The sequence below is a fragment of the Sinocyclocheilus rhinocerous genome, unplaced genomic scaffold, assembly GCF_001515625.1.
Source record: "Sinocyclocheilus rhinocerous isolate Xijiao unplaced genomic scaffold, SAMN03320098_v1.1 scaffold142, whole genome shotgun sequence".
Classification (NCBI taxonomy): Eukaryota; Metazoa; Chordata; class Actinopteri; order Cypriniformes; family Cyprinidae; genus Sinocyclocheilus; species Sinocyclocheilus rhinocerous.
The window spans coordinates 853,858-881,638 of NW_015644380.1; the positions used below are offsets into that span (position 1 = coordinate 853,858).

Below are 27,781 nucleotides of genomic sequence, written 5' to 3' on the forward strand. Positions count from 1 at the left end.
TGTAAACAGCAATTTATTGTATTTATTCGCAAATAAAATTATCTTTGTTATTTTCATCCATCCATCCATCCATCCATCCATCCGTAGTCGCTGAAAATGGTCTCAAAGCATATCTCAACAACTTATTTTATTTATTCAAAAATAAAATTATCTTTTTGTTTAGTTTAATTTTATCTAATCTAATTATTTTATTTTACTTTAGTTGTGTTGTGTTTTGCATGGCAGTCACTGCAAATGGTCTTTGAAAAATGTCAGAACTTCTCGTGACGGCCTCCTTTAGAAATAACAATGGCTAAGTTGTGGCATTGATAGACTAATGGTATGTTGGAAAATATGAGCTCCGTGTGACATTCTGTTAAAAATAGTGGTCCTTTACGCACCGTACTATCAACAAGCCCTCAAGACAGGCATTGAGTAGGGGTTGATTAATGAAGACCTCGTCTGTTTGACATCCTTTTTCCTTTCACACTTCAGAGCTTCAGCCCACAACACCTCCAAACCTCTGCCTTCCCGATTGCAAGAGGACCAAGAGAGGATTGATGTGAGCCATAGAGAGTTTTCCATGCTAGTTTGTTTTGCTTGATACCATGTAAATCTCTAGAGAAGACAAGCTCGGCCACCTCTCAGTGATTCAAACCAGATGTTGTGCTAATTTGAAGCTGCTATTTATTGTACTGTTTACTAAAATACACATGTTGGGAAATCGCACAGCTGTGTACCAACTGATGGATGAAGTCGTGCTGTGGTGTGAGAGAATTAAACTTGCATATGTGTGCGTGAGAACAAGTGTCAGTGGTTCGCTGTTGAAGGTCATTGTTAGTAAAATGTACCAATACTCCACACGCAAGTAGCTGCTCTTTACCCTTGTTCCCCTTTTTTCCATTCAGAAACAAGACCCCTCCCTTCTAAACTGTTGTCCCTGTGGTTATTTTCCTCACTGAACTAGGATTCAGTCATCTCCACATCTCATTGCTTTCCTACAGACAACGAGTGTCCAGAACAAACTTGCAAATTATGACTGGTATGTGTTGATTTCTTGATGAGGTCCAAGAATATTTCTGGAGCCACACCAGGAGAATTTGCAGACTTCTCCTTGCTTCATTAACAAAAACTTCTTGACATTTGATGCTGAGATTAATACCTCTTGAATTCATTTTCATAAATCATTGTAAATCATTAAAATAATAGAAAATAAAGGGCGGAAATGATTTTGTGGTGCCGTGCTCTCAAAACCATGTTGGCAATGTTCGGGGAAAAAGGCTCACCTGAGCTTCCCAGAGGTTAAATGCATTTCGTTTTAACCCAACAGCTTTAGAACTTGGACCAACAAAGAGGCAAGAATGTGATGAGAAGGCTATGTGTGTCTTTTCTCTTTTTAGAAGCCTCTTTGTCCTTCATTTGACTTGGCATTCCTGATGGCGAGATTCTTCTCTGTTTACCCTCTGCTTTACCTAAACATTCATCCTTTATGGTCTGTTGAACAGAACAAACCTATTTTTTACATTTTAAATTCAGAACCGGTTTACCAGCCTCCGTACAGCTCTAGTCTCCCCATCGCCGTCACCTGCAGTGACCCTCACCAAACCAAATCTGGAGTTGTTTCTCTAAGTCACCTAAGTCTTAATTCTCATTAATGCCCCCATTTAGGTCAGCACTGCAGGTCTCTAGCCAAATACTGCTGGAGGATATTTTGCTTTCCCACTCATAAACAATGACATTCAGTCTGAGGGGGTCCGCACATTGCCATGTGTGCATTTGTGGTCTTTGCGAGCAATCAGCTCTGTTTGAAATGGCAAAGAGAAGCTCATACATTTTAATACATCTCATGGCATCAAGCAAGAAGGAGCAAACAAAAAACAAGGCAGAGGCCATATAAAGTGAAGAGTGAACTCCTGACAACATGGTCAAGTCTTGAAGTTGAAAAGTTGTCTTCCTGAGGCGGTATTGGATGGAAACCCTTATCATTTATTCGCCGCCATATCATTCTGAACCTGTCTGACTTTTTCTTTTGTGTAAAATAAAATATATTTTCAAGAATGTCTTTGTATATTCAGTGGAAGCAGGGATATAAAAAAACCCACTGACTTTTATTGGAGACCAAAGAAATGGCACGGAGACGCCACCGCGCTATGCAAAACACCTTGTTTGGGCCCTACACCATTTCAAGGGCACATGCAGTTCTACTTATAGCTCTATTAATGATCATTATACTCCTTTCCAGATGTTCGCCTTGCTTAATGTTGCGTGCACATGACAATTGACTCCACCAGCTTGGCTTGGATGAAGCCCCACCACGTACTTTTGTTTTTATTTATTTTTTTGTTCTTTCCAGTTCAGAGCTAAAACCTGTGAAGGGTTGAGTATATTGGCCTTGTCAGTCACCAGCATTGCAACGCATGTCTCAGTTCGACTGGTTCATGCCTTGGCATAAATCTGCATGGGAGTCTTCATGGGAGATCCAAATCACAGGAAAGGTCCCATGCTTGCAGATGGATGACGTAGTAGAAGGAAGCTGGATCCAGTATTTGGTCTGGATCGTGTTGGCTCGGGACAATGCTGGCAAGGTGTTTGGAGATGATTTTCTCCATAAGGTTGTGTTGTCTAAAGGGGTTGAAGGAGAAACACTAGTGTGGAGCTTGGCCTGCTGTCAACGCCATACGGTCTTGGCAGTGTGGTGATGTGAAGCCAGCTGGCTCTGGTTTTAACAGTGAGTGAAGGGAATCGTTTGGGTCCTGCGAGGATACGTTCACGCACAAGTAATCCAATCTAAAAGCTGGGTGGTCGCTAATGTACCATTTAGATGTATATTCCTCTTTGAAACGTCACTTTTGAGGTTTTTTGGGGGGTCTCGTGTCTAGTGTCATGGCTACTTCACATCTAATTCCATGAGCAAGAGTGATCCACTGGCTTTTGGAGTTATTCGACTGCAAAGGCTTTACTGAACCACACGGCTGATGTAGAGCGGATTACATGGCTGCTTAGGAAAATACTTGGTAATGTTATCGACTGTGTACACAACCTGTGAATCTAAACCTTTCAGAAAGCCTGAATCCCACGGAGCGCTCACGGCTTGAATGAATAAACAAAATGGCATTTACTCGCAGCAAGTTTAATACAAGCAGTATATTTGGTCAAATGTCTCGGGTGTGGAAAGAAGTTATATTTATCCACCATACATGGCTTTTTGAAGCTCAAATACATACATTTGAATTGTTTTCAATTTATATAAAATGTTAGACCAATATTATTCTCCCAAATGTCCAAACTAGCATTACAGCGGTCTGAACAATTTCACATGGAACATTTTTGCTTATTTCTTAAAGATTTACTAGCCCAACATGCATGCATTTTTGCATTGTCATAATTTTTGAGGTCTGTGGGTTATCCAAGGTTTATGTGACTATATAAACACATTGAATATATTTCTTAGCTTTCATGTGATTTTTCCTTCAGATGCAAAAAAAAGTTGCTGTGTTTACTTTGTGAAGTGTCAAATAACACCATATATATGAATATGGTGATTTGTTGAAGTCAAGTCACCTTTATTTAGCGCTTTATTCAATATACAGATTGTGTCAAAGCAGCTTTAAAGTGTCAAACAGGAAAATAGTTTGTCAATAATGCAAGAGGACAGTAACAAAACAGTCAAATAAAGTCAGTTCATTGTTGATTCAGTGATGTCATCATCCAGTTCAGCTCTCTTCCAATAGTGTTTGTGCAATCAAGCCGACAATATTGCCAGAAATGAAGCGTCCCCAACTAAGCAAGCCAAAGGCGACAGTGGCAAGGAACCAAAACTCCATCGGTGACAGAAAAAGGGAGTTTGATTCCTTTATTTGAATCAGTTGTTTAAAATGTTGCATAGTTCCTGCCATATTTCATATTCTAAATATCCAATAAAGGCATATGTAGGCGAATAATGCCGTTTCAAGTAGGATATTTATTGTAATCGGGTGTCCTAGTTCAGTTCAATGTCATTTAGATAAAAAATATAATGTCCTTTGCATTAAATTAAGCAGTCAAGTTTAATTTAAAATTCCCACTATTAAATTTAGTCTGGTTCATGAACAAATAATTCACAAGGTTTGGTGAAACTGTTCAACTGTTTGAATGAAAAGATTCAAACAATGATTCATTTACAAACCTAACATTGCAAATCTGTAGTTGGCTTAACAAAATGTTATTGGCTGACTAAAAAAAATGGCAAAACAAAGTAGTCTTATTGAGGCCCATTAGAGCAGTCATTGAACTCAAAAGTGCTTATTTTTATACTTCTCTTTTTTTTCTTTTTTTTATTAGTTTTTCAATAATGGACTACAGTCTGGTTCAGTTAGGCTAGCCTGATGTATTAAAACTCTTGAGTAAAATGTGATTGTAATAGCTCTACAGAATGTGTGATTTTAGTGTATTTTCCAATAAGCTTTTTAATCTCTTATGCATTCCTGTTTCAGTTCAGTTCTGATATTTTGTATATGCGTAGTTTTTAGAATCGAGATAACAGCTGGAATGTTTCCTCAGTAGCACATTGTAACCCATGTGCTTATAATCACAGTAACTGATATGTTGCAATAACAGAAAAGATGAGAACTTAATTTATTTAAACTGTTACTGTTACTGAATTTAAACTGATGAATTCACAGGGATGAGTGAGCCTTTCTGTAGTCTTCAGCAAACAGGATGTGTGAGGTACAAAAAGTATCAGCTGCATTATACTGAGACATGAAAGGACTAAGAGCCATATTGTTGTCTTGGCTTAGAATTCTGATCCACATGGGTGGCAAAGAAAATCTTAGGGTGCTTTCACACCTGTAGATCGATTGCTTTGTTCCGAAACAGGGATTAAAATTATTACATTGTTGCTTTTTATTCTTGGTGCGGTTCGCTTTCACACGGCAAAGTTTCTAAACGGACCAAATTTGTTAATACAAGTCTATTAACTGTTAGTAAACTGTTGTCTCATTGGTCAAAGTTCCACGGTTTATTTTCCGGGATTCCACTTAGCTGTCATCCGTCAGGATGGAACAACAACAGCTTCGCGGGCTGTTGGATTTAAAAAAAAAATTTTTTTTGTAGCTGTCCTTATATTAATTTATCATTTTGAGCAGGAGTCCAGGATTCATCGGGAAAACATTTTTAAAATGCACCTACAAGGAAGAAGAGCAATAAGACGTCATTATAAAACGAAAAAGTGTGCTTAACTAGGATGGACAACAAGCCACAGTTGATGGATTTCAATTTGTTTTCCTCCTAATTCTGAGTTGTATCAGTGTCCAGTGTGGAGAGAAGGGGAATTGTATTATTTTGTCATGGAAGAAACCATTGCTTAGGCTTGAATGGAAGCATGGAGACAGTACAGGCCTAAATCGGCACTGTGTGACTGGAAACTTACCCAACAGAGACACTCTTCAGTAAGTTAAAGTTAAATTAAAGTTCACCAAATGACTGTTAAGTGGTGTTTAGAAAGGGATGATTTTCTGTGTCGTCTTATCCTAAGTGAATGAGTGAAAGAGACTTTTTGTAGCTTGTTGTAATTGTTTAATCTGTAAAGTCTCTTTGGATTGGTGACCTTAGTGCTCTGAGATCCTATGTTGGGATTGACAAAGAGTCGCAGTCGATGGCTGTCCTGTTTTTTGCTTAAAGCAATGTTACTCTAAATTTAACTTTCTTCTGTGGAACTCAAGAGATGTTCTGAATGTTTTTGTGCGTGCAATGAAAACCAATGGGGTCCAAAACAAAAAAAAATCTATTTTCTGTTCCACAGGAAAAAAGAAAGTCATCAGGTTTGGAACAAATTGGGGGTGAGTAAATGATGACAGGTTTTTTTTTTTTTTTTTTGAATCTCTTTAATTCTGTGGTCTATCAGTGTCCGGTATGGAGAGAAGGGGAATTTTAGTCTTTGTCATGGAGAAAAAACATTGCCAATTTAGGCCTGCACTATATACCCAGCTTCTATTCAGTCCTCAGCACTGTCTAAACATGCAGGATCTGAATCAGCCCTCCACATCGGCAATAGGAAATCACCTGGAAAGCAAGCGTTCTGGCTGGCTGCTATCTACAACAGAGAATGAAAGTAAACAAGTATGATAGTTGGCAGCAGAGGAAGGGAGGGGGAAAAAAACTAGATTTATCTGTTTTCACCGTTTCACCAAAAACACAGTCATCAAGATCTCTTTAGGAGGACGTGGGCTGGTAAAACAAGCATTCTTTTATTTACTTCTCTCGTTTTCTGGTCTGAAATGTGGGTAGGTGCTCCGAGACAGTGGTTGGGGCTTCTGGGTTGAACGTCAAGAACTACCCATCAAGCTGTCATGTGAAGAACTCAGTAACTGGTAATAAGGCAGTGAAATGCCCTTCTGTCCAGGATGTTTTTTGGCTCTTAGAGGCAGGGGTGAGGCCGGACGGTTCTTCCTTCATGCATATGCAAGCACATCCTGAGAAAGAAGCTTGGCTGAGTGTCAGACGAGCTCTACAAAAGATTGGTAAGAGGCTGAGGCTTGACAAGAGGCTGAGCTCCCTGCCAGCCAGGAGGGTTACAAAGTGGAACAGAGGGCCTCGGCAATTTTTGCTAAGATCTAAAGCTGTTCTCTAAAGTACTGTTTACATTCCATTCACTTGCACAGCTGAAAAGTACATAGCTTTTTTTTTTCACGTTCCTCTTCCACTGTCCTTCCCTTTTCTTTCTCTTTTGACTCTGCGAGGTGTATTCTGCCATTTGGTCAAAGAATGTGTACCACAGGAAATTATGTGGTCTAATGGGATTATTAGCTGGTTTGTCCCAAAGGACTCTTTCACACCAGTGGTGCGCAAGCAAGATCACCCGCTTACAAGAGGTTTTCCTTGGACTGCCCATCTGGCTGGAAGTGTAACACTACCATTCACTGTTTTTGCATGCCAATTATTATTGTTAACTAAAACTAAAACCATAAAAAATGCTTTCATTACTTGAAATAATCAGCTAGTTGCTAAGGCAGCATTTCTCATTTTTGGCTAAAGTTGAAGTCTACTAAAACTAAAACAAACAATAAATAAATGTACTCCTACTGAAAACAGTAGCCGTCCCGCTGAGATGAACCTGATCCAGGTCAAGCTCTCATTCCTTAAATGGAGGACATTTCTTAGCTGCTTGTGGGAGAAAGCGGCTGTCAGTGGGGGTTAGAATAGGATTTCTTGTTCCTCTCACAAACTGGCTTTTTTATGGCTGTCAAGAGGTTCCTTTTTGGTCATTGTTTATTGCCTTTGTTTAAATGGGCACCCAATTAGCACCAAGATGACAGCAGATCCCCACCAGCACCTTTTAAGATGTAGAGGGCTTCCTGCTCGTGGATGGACGCACACAAAGGCTGAAAATTTCCCTGGTCTCACAGTCTTAACCTTATGGGTAAAACAGACGTATCTATTTTGTTTTTGAAACAGAAAGGACGGAGTTATACCTGTCCTAAATCAAGGCCAGTTCTCCTCCAAGTGCCACTGGAACAGCTCTGATAAAAGCACAATACTCCCAAACACAGAGGTATTACTGGAATTTGCACCTGTTGCACGGCAAGCTGTGTGATCGATTTCAATGTCCTAAAAGATGACCGCTGCTGGCCACGGCAGTGCACATTTGGTAATAAGTGAGTAGAAATGGACCATTTGGTTTTTGACCATTGACTATTTTGATGTTCCATGGTGATCTTTTTGGCTTTACATTTATATGAAAACCTTGAAATGGGTTTTTATTATTTCTTTTTAAAACTTGTATTTTTATTTATATAGAAAAAAAAACTTTGATATCAAAGATACCAACATTGATTAATTTTTCTATTTATTTTAATACTTTATTTTAAAAAAAATCCTACAACTTGTATTGATTGACTGATTTAAACCTGCAAAAGGTTTTGTTTGTTTGTTTTCTCTCACATTAAATATTAAAGATATGAAAGTGTGTTTGTCTATCTTGTCTTAACGAAATAAATTATTTAAATGGTGTATTTAGATTAAATAAAAATATTTATACAAAATTATTCAATGAATAAATGCATTTTTGTATAAGTATTTTTATTTATTTAAATCTAAATACACTATTTGAAGAATTTATTTCTTTAAAACATGCAAGTTAAATAACAAAGGTATTTATTTATTTATTTATTTGTTTACTTATTTACTTATTTACTTACTTACTTTTCCAAGTCAACTATTAAAGATACTCAAGTTTTCTGTTCAGCTTAATGGTTTATTCATCGTATTTGTTTAAATATTATTATTTATTTATTGTAAGTTCACTATTTACATTTTATTATTTAAAACATGCAAGTTAAATAACAAAGGTATTACAAGATTTATTTACTTTTTCCAAGTTACCTTTGAAAGTTACTAAAGTTTTTTTGTTCAGTTTCTATCTATCTGTCTATCTATCTAGCTATCTGTCTGTCTGTCTGTCTGTCTATCTATCTTATTTTTTTCTTTAAAATATGCAAGTTAAATATCATATATGTTTTAAAGACATACATTTTAAATATATAAAACCTTTTTTTTCAATCCGTGTACACTATTTACATTTTTTTCTTTAAATCATGCAAAGTAAATATCAACGTTACCATAGTTATTTGTTTATTAATTTATTTTTTTGTTTATTTGTTTTAATTGCATTTTAAATTAATGTGCTCCCTCATTTTGAATGATGCATGATTTTTCCACAAGTTTTTGACTTGACCAACCCCTTCACCATCATTTCATATCATCTCACACATGGACACACACACACACACTGTGACGAGGACCCTTAAATGTGGTCATTCTCAGAGCGGCAGCTGCGTCCATTCTCTGAGAGGCCTGGGCACAGACGTTCTCTATTGTAGCACTGGGCCATAATGTCCCCTTTCAACTGCCCCCTTCATAAACAGCCAGGTGTGAGCGCAGTGAGAGGGGAGGGAGGCAGAAAGCAGGAGGGGTTTGCTGGCACTTTCCACAGCTATGTTCATACGAATGCCCCCTCATGTTCGTAAGAAGAGAGGACTCCTAAACATTATAAATAACCAGTGATGTGATAAAGCCCAGTACTTGAGCAGTTGTTGTTTAGCGGTAATGCTGTGTGGTAATTATTTCCTCTAAAAAAAAAAGGAAGGGAGCCGGAGGCTAAATTAAAGAGTTCCCTGTATACTCTCATGCCAATCACAAATTGCCAGACTCTTGTCGCTTCCTCTACTCGAAGGCTGAAATTAGAATTAAAAAGCCACAGCCATTGGCGTCTTTTCCCACCACCCATGGATGGTTTCTGCACCAGAGAAATGTGCTTGTATTATATATTATTTGTGCATTCTCTTCGTGTGAGGTCCACCCTATTTGAATAATTTATTACATGTCAAGACTTACAGCAATGTGAATCATTATACCTTTAGCCCATATTCTGATAAGCCAATATTCCACAGTCTATAAATCAACTGGCCAGTATTACAATGTATTAATTTGAATTTTGAGTCATGTAAAGGCCTTATTCGGAATATGCAGTGTAGCTGATCATTCATGTACATCTTTACATGTCCAGACAAAGGTACTTCTCTGTGATATTCGATGCTGACAGTTTGTCCACTTAGAATTTGTTTATTCATTGATTTATTGATTGATTGCTATTTAACTACATGAATTTATTTATTTACTATTCAACATTTTTTTCTGTTAAATTTATTTGAATTGTTTAATAATTGTTTATTATTTATTTATGGGTTTATTATAATTTATTAACTATTTATTTAACTTTTAAATTACATTTATTCTAATTATATATATTTTAATATCTATTTTATTTATTGACTGACTTTGTTTACTTGTTTATTTGACAATTTTTTTGACTAACCTTTTATTTACTTATTAAATGTTTAACTATTCATTTAACTTTTAATTCATACTTAAATTCTTTTTTAAACATTTATTGACTAACTTTTTTTCTCTACTCGTTTAACAGAGTTTATTAACTATTCATTTAACATTTAAATTTTATTTGATTTCTATACTTTATTGTATTTATTTTGTTTGTTTGAACTTTTAACTTATTTTTTTTAGTAAGTTTACTAATTTTTCATTTAGTTTTTAAATTTATTTATTTTAATTCTATATTTTATAACATGTATTTGACTAACTTTTTATTTACTTGTTTATTTGACAGTTTAACTATTTATTCAACTTTTAAATTACATATATTTAATGAAAAAAAAATTCTATATTTACATTTTATTTACTTTATTTAAATAGTTTATTTTTACTTTTTAAACCTATTTAAAGTAACTATTTAATTATTTTATTAAATATGGACTTTATTTGGAAAATTATATGCATTTAAACATGGTTAGTTTTGGTTTGTCATCAGAGGTTTCACCTTTTATCTCATCTTCAAGTCCCGAACTGCCCTGAACTGTCCTTTTGCTCTTCAACTGTTCAACCTCATTGATGCATTTAGCGGGCCTTTTCAAATCTTCTCCTTATCACTGCCCTAAGCAACCTCTAAGATTGAGCGGCGGGTGAGCATTATCAAGATAACTATCCACCCCACACACACCAAACATTAATTCTCTCTGTCAATGACCTGCTTGCGGCATGCTTTTAGGGATTATACTCAACCAGCAATTTCAGGATGTCGAAGTGCGGACAGGGTCTCCTCACATGAGGATTTGCCTTCTCTGTCTTGTTCCTGCTTTTCTTCTCTGGGCCTGAGAGGATTAAACCATGTTTCCGGACGCGGAGCATTATTTGCCTGGGATGAGAAACCTAGAGAAAGTAGACAGAAATATCCAGAAGTATCAGACTTGATACAGTTTTGGAAACTTACTGATAGGTTTAGTGTAATGTAGTTTCTGTGTAGGGCAAGTAAAAGTTTGAATGAAGTTCACCAATGACCCAGAAGGCACTTATGATGGAGAAGGATGTGTCCCTCGTTGAGTCTCAATCACTACTAAATTAATATTAAATTATAAAAAAAAAAATTCCTTGTGTGCAAAATGTCCACCAGAACAGGTACAAATACTTATATATATTTTTTAAACCCTTGTTCATATGAATCCACACTTTTAAATGGAAAGTGTAACTGCAGTTATAGCATACATAGCTAAATCATCTTCATATGTCATATGTCTTAGATTAGAACAATCGAGACTCAAAGCCTTTTATAAGCCTTTTACCATTGGTGACCTCTGCTCTGACCTTTTCCTCTACCTGTGTAAGGATCAGATGTATGTAGTCTACTCTAGGGATGGGATGATGGCCTGTGAGAGTTAATGCAGCTGATATTTTTACTTTTATCCCTGAAGAGAAAAACTGTCAGGTTAAAGAGGCATTTACATTTTCACATGTATGGATTTGGCTTTTATCCAAAGCAAAATTTGTAGTCAAAATATACATTTGCATTTATAAATATTTTATTTATTTGTTCATTTATTTGTATTTATTTATTTATTTACATTTATTTATTTACTTTTATTTATTTTTATTTATTGTTTATTCTTTCTTTCTTTCTTTTAGATTTAATGTTAGATCATTTGTTCCTTTTAGATTTATTTTATTATTTATTTTAGATTTCAGTTGAGTTGTATTATTCATTCTTTTAAATGTATTCATTAAATGAGTGTGTAGTATAGCATAATATATTTATATTATTTCTATGAATTGAGAAAAATGGGCATGAGGGTCTGTAGCTTTTCATAAGATGCCAAAAGTCATTTCTGGGAGAGAGAGGTTGGCAGGAGAGGAATATTATGAAAAAATTAATGGAAATGTGGGCCACCAGTCCTGAATCCATTAGTCTGCTGTCAGGACTGATAACCTGCTAATGTATGACTTCACATAAAAACAAAAGAGTAAAGCTGTAGAAATTTAGACACAAGTTTGTATCTTCCCACTTCTCTTTCGTCGCCTCTCTGAGGGTATGATTTAAAATTTTCGTTTCTCATAAGTGCTCAGTTTATGCTCTTGTAGTCTGGGTTTTAGCTGAACCACACGAATGGCGCCAGAGATCAGATCGAGACTGTCGTTTTATATTCAATTGAGCTTAATCATAATGACTCTATTCGTCTTTTGGATTTGGGGTATAAGTGGCATGTAATGTGGTTTGTCTTGCAAAAAAACAGAATTCATAGATTCCTTAGTATCTAAATGTTTGGCCGTCAAATTCCTAACAATGGTATTGACTTTGTGATTGTTCATAGTTGTTAACAGTGACAAATAAAAATGTTTGATATGTATTTGACCTAGTTTTTATGTTGTCTCATTCCTAGAGTCTTAGAGGATGAGAGTTTTCTTGTCCTGGAGGAATTCCTTTCTGTCTTCCGCCCTTCACTCTGACAATGCAGCGATTCAAAGCCTGTTTCATTGGAGATAGTGGTTCACACTAATGACCCTTGCTTGAGGTGCCTTTTCTGCATTGAAAGAATGCTGCAGAATCTTTCTCTGTCTCTCTTGCAGCTGCTTCCCATCTGCTATGTATGCAAGATTAGTATCGCTTTATTCTTACATGTGGGGCTCCCATGGGCCAATAATTTACACATGCTGTCATGCCACACTGTTTCTCGAGCGCTGAGATGCTGAGCAGTGACAGAGCCTGAGGGGACCAAGGGATCTTGGGATTCCTGAGTGCCACTAAGCATGCTAGGGGCTTACAAACCCCAGGACAGTCTGGGCAACAGCCTGTCCCTTTCACCCAAATCATCACTGTCGTCGTTCATCAAGACAATGGTCAAGACGAATTAGGCTTGGAAGGTGAATCAACCTGATCTAAAGCTCGACAGCAAAGCGGTAGGGAGAATATTGAACAGATAATGGCCAATTGACTTCACCCAAAAAATACGGCATGGGTTTGATTTTTATAGCATGTAGCCACTTATAGCCATATTTTTATTTTAAATAACCTCAATGGGTCATTTAGTTAACCTCACACCAGATTTGCCAATATGATTTGATTAAAGTCATGTTATAAACTGCTTTACATGTCTTGGCTGCCCTAATATGTTTCAGAAATGCTAATGTACTTAACCGTGCAGAAGTTTTCAGGCCCAACATGACTGAGGGGCCCATATTGCGGATCCAGATGATGGTTCTGATAAAGACTCCAGAGGAAATGACTTTTATATTCGGTTTCAAGCTCGACGGGCAATGAGGGCCTATGAAACCAATACACCATTTGAAGTGTTAGTCAATAAGTAGCCCGTGCACTCGTTCCCTGATTGCACGTGACAGCCGTGTAGCCTAGCAGCTAAAGTAACACTCTCTTCTGACAGTTGTTTCAGCTTAAAGCTGAAAATGGTTATTGCTTGGGATCTGGAGGCATTTAAAGATACTTTCGTCCAAGAAAGTACTTGACAACACTCTTAATTTTTCTGGCAAAGAGAACCATCCGTGGAGCGGTCAGTCTGGGACATGTGAGGGCAATTAGCTTGAAGTTAGCTTCCCCTGATCGGAGACACAGGATTGTTTTGTCAAGAAATAAAAGTACGCTGAGTATTAGCTAAGCAGTTGAACTGCTATTAAAACATGTGATAGGGCTGTAAAGAAGTTTCCTTACATTAGCAGGTCTGTTATTGGTAATTATTCAATCCAGTGAGGCATGAATCCCCCTCCGCTCTCAGCACAAAATGATTGAGACAAATATGTAAATAGTGGTTTAATGTCATTTTGACAGTGTGTAAACACACTTTGCAATAATAGTGTGAAATTACTCTGATTTAAGTATCAATAATTGAGGTTCCACCCCATAGTTATTGGTTGATTAGAGTCAGTGACACATGACACTTGTCTGTATAGTGATAATTGCATTAACTAGCAACCCGCTTTGATGTCGAATCTCAAAGAACGGTGCTGACGAGCCTGGCAGTGGTGACTGCTGTCTGGGAAATCAAAGTGGTGCAATTAGTCTGCAATTAGCTTACTGGTTTACCTTTTGATCTGTGTGATGTCCTAGTCTGATGAATAGCATTCAATTATGTTTTTCAATAGCTGTTGAGTTTTGGTATATCCTAAGTGAAAACTCGTTTCCCTTTGGGATGTGTTCTGTCTTTGACACCTAAGCTTAGCCGTTTCATGCATGTTGGAGATAAAGATGTGGATATTTCAGGATAGTGATGGGGTTATTTGCTGAGGTCAAAGCATTAGGCAGCTGACTCTATAAAATCTTTGATCCAGAGCATGGCTGCATTGCACGCATGCTTTTGGCACTCGAAACCGTGGAAGACAACACCACAAATGTCATTTATGTTTAGAGCTTGTTTGCACTCTCTCTCTGCCCCCCTTGGCCCAAAGACACCAAATCTCATCCAAGCATAATGAATGAGACAAATGAACCAAGTAGGCCCCCTCTAGCTGATATAAACACACACACAAGGTTCTCGCTGCACCTGTGAGCCTCATTTAGGCTTGTAGATGGAAGAGGGCCCTTGCAGGGGTTAATTCAGTGTCCCTCTTTTGTGTGTTGGGAGGGGGGGCTTTTTTTGGTTTTGCTCTGGACAGCCTAAGTGACCTCCTGCAGGGTCTTTAGAACAGTTCAACACAAGAACAGTTCACAGTGTCCTATTCTAGAGGCCTCAAACATGAAATCCCAAAGATCCCTAACGACTGTGTGTTAGAGTCTTATTATATTATTCATTTTATTTGTTGATGCATTTTTGTGTTAGATTTTTTTCTATCTCACAAACCCCCTGCAGTTCCCTTACAAAGCCTCTAGGTGTTTGCAAGTGCCATTTTCAAACCCTTAGATGTTTGCAATGAAACTGCAGGGGGTTTGTAAGACAGAAATTAATTAAATAATTTTTTATAAAAAAAAGATATATATAAATATAATAAAATCCAATAAGACTAACCATTTTTATTTTTTATTTAATTTTTATTTTGGTCTTTTATCATTTATTTCGATAGGACAGTGCAAGAGTGCACAGAAAGCATTGGGGGCGCAGAGAGGACTCAAACATTGGTTTGCTCCCAAGACTATGACTCTGACGAATTAATTTAATTAAAAACTGCTAAAAGATGTTGTCACTTATATTTAGCAAGATACTCAAATTTCCCTTGAGATCTGAAGTGGGTGGTTTTTGTCTTGGAGAACAAAAGGAATGGGAAACCCAACAACTTTTTGAAGACCATGTACGATAAGAGACATTTCTTGTCAGTGATCAGTGAGTCCACTGAAGATCAGGGTTGTTTGCCACTTCTCGCCCTCAAAGGCTTTTAGAAATATTTGGAGGTGGGGGTTGGGGGGCTGGCTTTGGGGTTTGAGGTGCGGCATGTACTAAGTGTGTAGTTGTAAAGGGGGTGGGTCACACTTTGTGAATTCAGTCAATCTAATTTGAGCTCTTCCCTGAAGCTCTCATCCCATTCCCCTTTTTTCCAAACCTCATGTGAACCAAGACCGGGGGTTTCTTGTGCCCATTATGAAAATAGCCTTTGTTGCTCTTAATCTAATATCCTGAGCATTTAAACAGCAGTGAAAATGAGAATCTTGCTAAAATGATGGAAGTATCTGTTTTCACCCAGTAGTTCCGCTGAATGCGCCGGCCGGAAAATGGATCAGAACGAGTCTCGAAACAGCATGCAAATGGCGTTAAGATGTGATGAATGCTTTTGCTGGAAGTTTGTGTTTGGTTGCATAGGAAACCCTTTAAAAACGAGACTATGTTTGATTACACGCTTGATGAGTAGAAAAAAAAAAACTGTATTACAAATGTATGTCAGTTCTGAGACCTGAGTCACCTTGTTCTTTCCACTGTAAGAATATACTAAATCTCATGCTTTGCCATCTGCTGGATCTTATTGACCCTTCCAGCCTCTCCTGAAACTGTCATCAGTCTAGTTCCTCTCTCAGATTGGCATCATTAGCATAGGAAAGGTAAAACAGATATAGTATTAAAGGATAGGCCTATAAAGACGTATTTCTCCTTGGCTACATGAGTAGGGTACGTGATGACGAGCTCGCTGTGTTTGTTTGATTTGGGGCTTTTGAGGGGTTTGTCAGGAGTGAAGATTGATCAGTGTTTGAGTTTGGTCTGGCCTAACTGAAACTTTTACCAGGTGTGAAAGCAGCTTTAAAGAATGCTAATAGGTCACTTAGCAGCCTTTGTTTTCATTTCCTCAACTGATGAACTTAGTTGCTAAGATAGCACAGAACCAGGGTTAGCATGTTTATTGAGCTGCAGTTTAATAAAAGACAAGCCATTTTCTGTTGACGTTCTACTAACATGATGATAAAATTATTGACTTTGATTGTCAGTGTGGACCAAAGTGCATACTGTTTTTCTATAGTCTTGTGGGTCCAAAGGCTCAATGGCATGACTCCTTTGTCTTGTTTTGTCCAATAATTTATTCCAAAATACATTCAAATCGCAGTGCATATATTCAGTGACTTTCTGTTTCAAAATTTATTGAAAATAAATGTTAAAATGAAAATAAGAAAAAAATACCTTTAAAAATCTCTGGGTGGGCTTACTGTCCTGATATAATGATGAAAAATAGCTTCATTAAGGATATTGTTTTAATCTTTCTTTTTATAAGGCCAAAATATCTTTAAGACTAAGGGTATTCTATTAAGGTTAGTTCAAGTTGTACAATGTTATGTGGTACAAATACCCACACACACACACACACACACAAACTAGTTATGAATTAATAATTTATCAAATATATTAAACAAAATGCAAAAAATAAAAAATATATACTTTTTAACTGGTTACATCACATTTTTAGAGTAAGCTAAATGTAAACATTTGTTGAACTTTGGTTTTCAACAAAAACACCACTGAAAAAGAATATATTTCTAAGAATTTGACACATGCGTTTTATTAACATTATTATTATTATTATTATTATTATTATTATTATTATTAATCTTAGACACTCTTATCTGCCATTGTCACTAAGGCAAATATTTCACAGAACTCAAATTTGATGGAAAATAAGCTATTAACACTGAATATTTAGTCTAGCTTCAGATAAATTACAGTGAAGCTATTTAAATCCAGTACAGCATTACAAATGGCAATAGCTAAAATGAATTAAACTAAATGGCGCTAATGATCCTGGCTCAGTCTCTTATCTCTGGAAAATCTCTTTCTCGCTTAACTTAAGGCAGTAGATTGCGAAGGACAGGAATGCTGCTGAGACAGCTGAAGATTTATAACAGGGAGGTGTGAGTTGGGCAGATGTAACAGTGTAGAGCAAATGGCAGTGCATTGTGGTCTATGCAAGACTTACTTTCTTGAACTGACCACACACTTTTTGTGCAGTTTATTTCCCTCTAGGCTTTAGAGGGTACTACATTACAACTATATGTGTGAGTGAGATTTGAGGATCCCCAGGCTGCTTCTATTGGATTCCTGTGAGCTACAAGTGGCAACATAACTGTTCAGAGACGTGCTGCCCTCCCTCCCTCCCTTTCTCATTCGCATTCTCAATCCCCTCCCTCCTCTTTTCCTCTCCTCCCTCTCTCTTTAAATCTCAGGTTACCGTGGCTAGAGTTTTTAGACATCTCTGACTAGTGTTTCCCTTATGTCCTTTTCCCTGCCTCCAGCCTGGGAAGAGCCACCCAGTACCCTCTCTGATTGGGCTGGGTAGTTTGTCTTGACGCACCACTGTGCTGAGTGCTGGAGGACGTGTTTCAACAGATGGTTGGGGTTAGTGTGTGTCATCACATTGGAGAACGGATTAGAGGAGGAAGGTTGTCTTCCAGGAGCAGTGTGGTCCCCACAAACACTCTGAGGAGCTCACGAGTGAACAACCTACAGCGAGAGAGTTCAACTCCATGAGCAAGACTGACATCCAGGTAGTAACACTTCTGATTCTCACTCTCTCCAACTAGTTTGTTTTTCCTCTGAGGGTCTGTGATTTTTAGCTTATTTGTATTAAATGTTTTTTTGCTGTATCATTTGGTTCTCTTGTGTGAAGCTGAAATGCTGACAGGTTTGGAATTCAATGAGAGAGATTTCTGAATGAGAGATTGTAGTTTCTGAATGACTGGACAGACGTCTTTTCCATGTTATGCGAGTTTTAATGAACCATCTAATTGGATTTTGACTACATGAAGATGACATGGAAACCTTGGTTTAACTGCTGTTTCTGTCTTGCTAAAAAGTTGAAGGGAACATCCTACTATAGATTGAGTATCACCTTCAAACTATGCCAGTTATAAATTCTCTTAAATTTGATTGTAATTGCTTGGTCTACGTTAGATCTACTGCGACTTACAAACTTTAATTTGCCTCTATATTCGCTCACAAATTTATTGAGTCTGAGCCTGCACATGTTGCCGGCAAACACAAGTTTAATGCATTCAAATGGCATCGGTCATTTAAATGAGTTGTGTCCTGCATTAAGCCGACTCTGTCTTCATTTTGAACAAATGTGGCATTACGAACATCTCCTGGACCAGGTTGCAACATATGCAAACCAAGAGGTGACTCCAAAGAAATCATGCCACAAGTTTCGCTCAACTCCAGTAATCCAAAAAAAGGGGAGACCTGCCAATGAACTAGAACTAGATGTCTAGCATTAATATGTTGCTGCCGGGCATGTATACAGTGCGAGGTGTTTGCTGAGGGAACTGTACAGCTGTAAGGGTGAGGGGGGCAGAAGAATGATGCCAGGAATGCCACAAAGACAGAGTTGTGTGAATGATGTTTATTTACACACATTAATCAGCCATGTCAACATCACTCACTCACTCACACGCTGAAATTCATTTGAGAAAACCACAAATACATCAGCACCAGTGTTAATTTTTTACAATGAAGGCAGTCATTACAAGTGACGACTGCTGGATTATGAAGGGGTGTGAATTTAGAAACTCATTTCTTCTCGTTCAGTGTGTTTTTATTTCTGTAGATGCACAGTTATGCCTTATTAGTTGCTTTTTTTTGCTCTAACTTCATTAGTGTTTGAAAAATCATTTGGGAGATGAAGCTTATGCAGACATTACCTTTCGTTGAATCAGTTTAATTCACAAGCGGATTTGATTTAATGTGAGGTTAAAAATTACCTTGCCAAATGATTTAATGTGAGGTTAAAAATTACCTTGCCAAATGAGTCTTGATGGGTTGCATTAGTAGCCAAAAACTGCTTTTCATGCATCTTTCATTTACATGAGCCATATGTGATTAGGTGTTGTAGCACTGAGGTCTTTGAGGAGATCTGAACTAAAGTCTGTTTATGGTCTCAAACCCTTGTTTAAGTTAGAAAGCAGAAAATACCTTTGACCTGTACGTTCTTTGCGAACAGAGCCATGCCGTAAACTTGTCAGTTAAAGCTTTTCATCAATCACTTGCTCTATGTGCAATTAGTTTTAAATATATGGGCCTGCTTTTCATTTCCATGCACTGTTTTTGTACTGTCAAAAAGGAAAGTTGTCAATTACTCATCTGCATGTTGTTTCAAACTTGTATTACTTTGTTTTGTGGATTGCAAAAGGAAATATTTTGAATGTCCTGGCTACTCTTTTTCGTAATGAAAGTGGAGCTGTGGTTGTTAAGCTCCAAAATCATGACTGTAAAAGTGGTTCATTCAACTCATGTGCTATATACAGTCAACAGAAGCCATTTGATCGCTTTGTCTGATGAACGGACCAACATTTTGGAACTTGACAGCCTGGATTCCTATTTACTTTCTTTATTGGAACACAAAAGGAGAAATATTTAATCTCTCTTTTTCACATAATGAATGAGAAACATGTTTGGGATGATTTTAAGGGTGAGTAAATAATGACAGAATTTTCATATTTGGGTAAACAGATACATGATCCTGATCCCTGCATCTTTTAGAGATTGCTGCGGTTTTGTGTCAAAGTCTAAACAGTCGCTGCAGCTGTTGCGAATAATTTGCAGTTCAAGATTTGGATCTGCCAACACTAATATTGTTTCAGTAGCTGTTCCGTTTTTTGGAGCGTTTGACCGGGGATCAGATGTACCGTGAGAGTGGGACCATGAGAGAGCATGAACTCTAAGCTGTGTGTGTGTGTGTGTGTGTGTGTGTGCGTGTGCGAGAGAGAGAGCGCAAGAACTCAGGCTCGTTTTGAAGAACAAATATGGGAATAATTTTTGTCATTTTGAATTTAGATTTCAGTCTTTGTCTTATTGTCAATGACCATTTCATACTCTGTGATTTAATATCCTGTATGGCTTCTCAGTTTTCCTAAGGCTTTGGATATGTTAAGTATTTAACCCCCTGCCATTCATGTTCACTTACCAACTCAAATCAAAAGCAGCGGGAACCCTTGTGCCACTACGCCGCATGGCTCTTGAGCTGTTTATAAAATGCCTCTTTGCTTTTAACTAGTTGCATATATTCGCTGTCGTTATGTCAAACAAATCACAGTTGCCAGAGTGCTGGACATTTAACAGCGTGTATGTATGCTCCTTTCTGTCAAGTGCTGGAAAAATGGCAGCATGTGGAGGTGGCCACCGGTGCCAGCTGTTCCCAGGATCCTCTGAGGAGCACCATTGTGTTAGTTGCACAGCCATTCCCACCACATGGACATTAAAAGTCTTGTTTAGATAGGCAGTGAGAGAGAAAATTGAGCTACATTGTGTAGTAGCTGTTTATCTCTGCTTAATAATAGTGTTCTTACAGGAAGTGAGGTGGTAATTTAAAAGGGAAGGGTGGGTGATATCATAGCTGTAATTGAGAGTTGACAGTGTTTCAGCATGGTGTTGTCTTGCTTATCTGTAGCTCATAGCCCTGTTTTATGGTCTACGTTTACAATTTCCCTGTGAATATTATTGATCTCTCTTTGTAGGGGGCAGTCATGATGTTTGGATGATCCTTCCTGCTCTAGGAAAGACAGACTCATGAGAAACATTAACAGAATAAGCTCTCTATAGTGCCCCCAAGTGTTTGAAGAGTGTCAATCTGCTGCATCATGGTCACGGTAAATCCATTTTGGGTTGCCTAGATTGCCAAGATTTGGGGAATGTCTCAAAGGACAGATCTGCTGGGGCCTTTTAAGAACTTGCAAGAACTTGAGGCTACCAGTGATTCCTCTAGTCAGAACTTGATGATGAAGGTTCCTCCAGTAATTCCATCATAAAAGAAAGGTTTTAGGGCACATAAATTGTATTTTGAGGGAACTTCTGGGAGTTCTCAAAGATTCTATCAATGTGGCAATCTGAGGAACTCCAAATGATGTCTCCATATGTTTCACATTTACAATGATGCTCTCTCAAATAAGTCAGAGATGCTAATAAGTTCTAGACTTTAGGCGCTGACTGTTACTTGAACCCCTTGGGGTCATGATAACTGGTAAGGTAATGGAGCCAGTCATTATTGATCTTCATTCACATTGTAGCTGGTTAACAGGTGTAGAGGCACAGGTGGTTGTTTTTGGCTTGTCCGAAGAATGGACAGTGTTAGGAATCTTCTGAAAACTCAGGACTGGGTAACTCTGGAGGAGTCATTGTGGAGGATTTGGATGGTCTGAAGGGAAGTTAGGGCCTGTTAGGGTAAGTGGAAGTTGAAAGAGTTTGGAAGCTTTTGCCTAGGAGTAGCTCAATGGAGGTCAGAGGGTCCAACCACCATTGTGCCACCCCAAGCCCTCCCTAGTATTCTTACACATTTTCTCACACACATGCCAGTAGTCACGTTGAATGTTGCTATCACATGCAATCTCACACAAACTAACCTGTTCTTACCTGCCTATGGATGACATTGTCCATACCATGTCAATTCTGCTGTACAGTGTTGTAGAGAACAGGCAATCCTATTTAAGTTTGAAAGAAAAAGGGCCTTCCTATATCACATGCAATTAAGCAGCCGTCAGGATGCATTGGAGTGAAGGAGGCTCAAAAAGGTGGTGTGGCCGGGGGGTGATGCTTTTATCCTTCACTAATTCAGAATAGAAATAGAGAACCAACTGGAGGGAAAGAATAGACATGCAGCTCTGCCGACAGCTCACCTAATAAAATGCATTGTGTGATGCTTTCAAAAACGTAACCTACCACCCTTCCTGTTTAATTTTTTTTTTCTTCAACTGCTGCATGAATGAATTCAGTGGGTCCATAACGGCCTCTTTCGGACATGACAGCTCTAAGCATGCAACATATCCAGACTCAAGCATTTTCTGTTGCTGCGCGACTTTGATTTGCTTTCATGTCTCTTTCTCGTCTTTACCATGGGGATATGAGTCTGACCTCTGCTGTGGCTTGCTCTTGAGTGGAATGCCTATAAACCTTTCATTGCTTTGGCTTTGGCTCGCCCGAGCCCAACATGCAAGCCACTGGAGAGCTGTACCATCCAAATGAAGTGGTTCTGTGGTTTTCCTGTTTGGTTGCCATGGTGTGATCGATGTGGCAGTGAAGAAATTAGACGTAGATCAAGGGTAGGGAAGTTGCATTTGGTTTTCTGCTCTTTTAATTAATTTTACCAAAATGTTGTTTTTAGTTGATTGACAGATGTTTTATGATGCAAAAGGAAGAAATAAGAGACCAGTCTCCATTTGATTTTGCGACTGTTCCAGGGCCAGTATGAAAGCCTGTTGAAGTAAAAAGGCAAATATCGACTTGATCTTTTAATTGCGACTTCCGAAATGAGATTTTTTTTTTTAGTTGCAAATTTATCTCCCAATATAATTTTGTCTTGCACAAGACATTTCCGCCCACAATTCCCATTGTTTATTTTTAATTCAGACTTCTCAAGATTGCAACCATTTCAAAATATTTCTTTCTCGCCAATTGCTACTTTGTTGTAATTGTGAATATTTATTTCTTTAAATGAATTATTTTCATTATCCCAACTGTCATTATTCTGACATTTCTTTTGATTGTGACTTTCTGCAACTTTATTTCTTTTCTTTCTTTTTGATTATATCACAGTTTAACTTTCTTATTTTGAACTTTATAACATTATTGTTTATAAATGTGTATGCATATTACATATTTCACTCTTAGGTTGAAATGGGCTTCCATAAGAAAGAGACTGGCCAGCTGAGATTCCCAGAGGGCATTCCAGAACTCTGCACAGGCTCATTTACATATGGCATGTTTTTCCTCTGGCACTCAGCATTTTGGGTTTGGCCTGCTGGCTGTGAATTTGTAAATGCGTGAGAATATTTGCCTGCACTGCTTTTGAAAATGAATCCTGTGATTTTGAAAAGATCATACAGTCTGTGGATGGGGCATGACCTGTAAGTACAGGTGTCCGAAAAATGGCAGTGTACTCAAAGTTAATTACGTTACAAATTATGTGATCGCACACTTCGAAAAAAAGCCACATGCATTCACGCCTCAAGCGCTGACGAGGAGAGCATCAGAGTACAAATTACAGGTTGCATTTCTTCGTGTGTCTGTGTGGCTGAAGAGATGTATAACAAATAGTTTTTTTTTTTTCTTTTATGATTAACATCCCACCAGTATCTATAGCAGAGAGTGACGGGGAAGGTCAGGGATGGGTTTTTTCATAGTCAGTGTCTTTCTGCAGAGATTCTGTCTGTACATGCCCCACATTCTGGAAGTGTACCATTTCACACTAGGACAGAAATGCTCTGACAGGGGCCTGCTGACAGAGCCCTCCATCCTCCCACTTACCCCTCCCAAAAACAGTCTGGAATTCTGTTCCTCAGCGCCCCTTGTACACGTTCAGCATTCAGGTTGCTGCAGACTTCTCTAGAAGATGTTGAGTCTCAAATGAACATCCACTGGACAGTGCTGGTGGTTTCGCCAGCAAGCAGTCTGTGCTTTCTGACCCATTTCATGTAAAGCTTTGTGATGTGCACTTCTGTGGCTTTGTCATTCGAGGTGCAGCAACTAAATCTCTTACTTTGGTCTTACTGATGAAATAAGTGCGAGTTGAAAGCTGATCCTGGCATTAAATGGAGTAACGCAGTCTCTCCACTTCCAGACAGGCCATATGTTCCAGTGGTGAGACCTGCCATTTGTGCTTGCCGGTAGACCAAGTATTTATATTTGGGGTTCGAACACAATTCAGTTTGGCTCATTAACGTAGCAATAAGGAGTCAAAGGAAACATGGTCTAATTCTGTTTTGACCCTACTTTTTTCTCCTCCTTTTCACCTGTGCCCTTCTATGACTTCTGAAGTATGACTCAATTTTATTGGATTAACATCACACACTTTTAGACTACTTAAACAAGTGCACAAAGCCCTGGATTTACCATCTTTCTTGTCAACTGGAACTTGTGTAAAAGTGCTAATTTGTTTTGACAAGTGTTCCAGTAGGAATATTCATCAGCCATTACCAGATGGGTAATTTCAACTGTATACGTCTGTGGCCAGGTCTTTTCACCTGTCCATGTCAACCCCATGACATAGATGTGGCCCGGTGGCACCTCTTCTATAGTAGTGAGGAATTTATGTCTTCAGGCTTGTAATGGTGCCACACGTCTTCAGTCAGTGAACGGTACATACAATATAAGGATCACTTAAGCAGCAAAGATACTCAAACAGATTTGCTTGGCTCCCTATGTTCTTCATGTTGGGAGCTGGCTGCTGATTTCATGGAAAATACATTGATTTATTTATTCAGGACGGTTAGGTCAGTCGAAACTCACTGAAGCAATTTGAATATTTTCTTTGTGGCATTTTAATGTGTTTGGTGTATTTGCCACTGTGGTGAGAGGAAGATTTCTTTAAAAAATGAAATTAAGATGAAACATATTCTTTGGGAGGTTCTCTTTAACTGGTTTTATATTGGAATCTGGATCTGGAGTTATAAAAAGTCTATTTTTCCCATGGTGATGTATGTATTGTGGAGAATATGAACTGAACGTCAAAGTCAACGTCAAGACAAAGAAGCACATTTATTATGGTATGGCTGGTTGCAGCTGTAATACATTTTTCTCCCCCTCCCAACAAAGACCCGTAAAATACGTTTACTGTGCCTGTTTCTCTGTTATTTGTCATAAATCGAGTTGATCAAAGGCCAAAGGTTTGACATTGCCCCTCCTCCAATATGCTGTCTTTGGAGATCTGCTTTTTTGCTTCTTTCATTAACCACACACTTAAAGGAATGGCCTGAAAACCTCTCCGGCGAGACCTCCCAGCTGACCGAGAGAGGTGAGGATGGCTTGCTTCAGCTGCTTCAACTCGAGCGAAGACGCCAGGAAGAATCTCCGTTAGGCTTTGCTACAACACTGCCAAATTTGGTCAGAGCTGATTTCAGCCTTACCTGGCAATCTCAGTCGATTGTACTTGCATTTAAACAGCAGGGTAAGTAGCCGGAGACTGTCGAGGAGGTCTGAAGCTTTGACTGGTTTATGCTGCGCCGACTTTGCAGGTGGCTAATGAGTTGGGCCTTCATAAGAGTAAGCTAATCTTTCTCAAAGCCAAGCCGAGGAGGAGCTGAATGGAATTTGCTTAGCTCTGAGTTCTGCGCCCTGTATGTTTAAGCCCGTGAGCTGCTCTCTCTTTCTCTCCCACAGTCGTTGAGATGCTGCGCGGCACCCACCGAGAGTCATGTATGCCACGGTACAGGTCACCCATAGCTGGTCACCCATAGCACCGTTGCTCTCAGACAGCGTGACTTTAGGGGCCTCTCTGCTGCTAGTATATTGGATTATGGAAAAATCATAAAACTTTCTCTAGCCCCCCCTGCCTTGGCATTCAGAAAAAGGAGGTAGTGATGTGTGCTTAGTTTGGAGATTAGAGAGGGGTTTTGGTGGGCTTTAAGGTGTGAGTAAGGCCCAGTGGATGGGGTTCTTGAGAGACGGCACTGTCGACTGCCATCAGCTGCAGCTGGGTGTAGATGTGTGTGAGACTGGTGTTAGTGGAGAACCTGATAATGTGAGCTGGCGTGGCTAAAGCAGCTTGGCAGCCTGGGGAACTAAAGTGGCCATGGCATCAATCTTTCAAAGTGTAAGTGCTCAAACTGTCTGCACAAGTTCACAGAAGAACAAATTACTTAATCTTTTTTTTTTGTCTACCACTGTCCTAACATTATCTTTCTGTCATCTAAATCTGGGTTTTTGTCCTTACCAGCTGCCACTGGACAGTTTTGTCAGTTGCCAGGTTTTTATTTATTGTTTCGTGCTGGGTAGCCCCAACTCATTGGTCCAAATTCCTACTCCCCACAAGGCTTTGATGTCTGTGGGAGGCTGATTATTTTAATGATATTTACATGCATTAATAATGAATGAGATGGGCTCTGTCAGGTAACAGGACACCAAAGTCTCTTTTTTTCTCTCTTTTTTTTTTGGTCCTGTTGGAGGGTTGGAGATTAGCATAAAACTTGTTTTCAGTGAAAGTCACTGCTATTTGTTCTGAAACCACACTGTCAAAGCCTTTATGCCATTCAATTTAGTGGTTAAACACTAACAATTGTCTGCTAAATATAGTCAGTTGCCTGTTGAAATATTTCATAAAAGCTTCTAAGAATGAAACAGGAAAAAAATGAAGTAAGATTTCATAGTAGTTTGTGTTTGTTTTGTAAAGCTATTGCATTTTGGCTTTAAAAAGAAACTACATAGTAGTTATGTAGTACATACATTTTGGAGGTTTGCTCAGCTGTTCCAGCAGATAGAAAAGCTTCTGTTTCCTCAGCACAAGTCAAGTCTCTAGATACACACACCAACAAGGTAAGTGACAAAGAGAAAAACTACCCATCAATGGGATGTTTCAAGCACACAGCCTTGCATTTGAAAGAACTTTTTTTGAAAGACTCCTCCCATTAGGGTAGTATGACTACCAGGGCAAAGCTCTGGCTTGTATAGGTGGCTTTTGTTATGGAACTTATGTAGTCATTCAAATGTAGAAATGAGGCTTTCTCTGTTTGTGTGATTTAATTCAGATTTGTTCGTGTAAAAATGCTGTAAACATCTTGCTGTAGGTATTAGCTTTGTGCTAAAGTGATTATTTTTAAATTCATTACTTAGATTTTAGGCAATTTTGAACTTTAGAGAACCATCAGAAAGTCATTAAGGCATTTGCAATATATTGGTGTTAGATATTGAAGCTTTTTAAATTCATTTATAATATTCTGTTTATGTAAGTTTATATAAATTGAATACATTTGTTATATAAAATCGATAAATAATCAATAAAATTGTTATATAAAATCGATATATATTATCGCATAAAATTCAAGGCATTAATGTTTGCCTACAAAACCACCACTGGCTCTGCACCCCCTTTACCTAAATTCATTACTTCAGACTTATGTGCCCTCTAGAAGCTTGCGTTCTGCAAATGAATGACGCTTTATTGTGCTATCTCAAAGAGGCACAAAATCACTTTCTTTGACTTAAATTAAATATTCCCTCCTGGTGGAATGACCTGCCCAACTCAGTCCGAGCAGCTAAGTCCTTAGCCATCTTCAAGAATCGGCTAAAAACACATCTCTTCCATCTTTATTTGACCCTCTAACTCTAGCACTTTCTATTCTAATTCTATTCTTTATAAAAAAAAAATAATAAAAAAACTTGCTCCTTTTAGACTTGCACTCTATTTATTTACTAACTGCTTGTTTTCTTTAAAAATAAAAATAAAAAAATTACACTTGCTTCTCTAATCTTTTTGCATTCTATCTATTTGTTTTCTTTTTATTTATTATACAATTAACAAAATAAAAAAAACGGTCTCTAAAATAATTGTAATATATTTTATATTTTTGTCTATTTTATAAATTAATTTTATTTATAATTAAAATTATTAAAAGTTGATATTGGATAGTTATTGCATGTTCGCAACATACTGTGATTTGAGATTAATTCATACTCTTGCATACTTAGTACAAATAGGATTGTGATTTACTAAACTTCATCAGCTGAATCTTCTTTCAGTGACTATAATCCAAAAAAAAAAAAAAAGTGATTTTTTTTAGTTTTCAGGCAGAGCAAAGTTG

General features: G+C 38.0%; 1 protein-coding gene across 5 annotated transcripts in view; it reads left to right on the forward strand.

Annotated features, from left to right (window-relative positions):
- The window catches only part of LOC107758301 (extracellular sulfatase Sulf-1), a 98,294-nt gene that overhangs the window by 36,626 nt on the left and 33,887 nt on the right, over nt 1-27,781 (forward strand). For 2 of the 5 annotated variants that reach the window (XM_016576014.1, XM_016576015.1), the window contains exon 1: nt 17,536-17,767. The exons of 1 other annotated variant lie outside the window; for it this stretch is intronic. The gene's annotated coding sequence lies outside the window, so the exon portion shown is untranslated. Of the gene's footprint in view, nt 1-17,535; nt 17,768-27,781 lie in introns of those variants that run through there. 2 more of the 5 variants (XM_016576011.1, XM_016576013.1) reach the window with 2 other exon arrangements.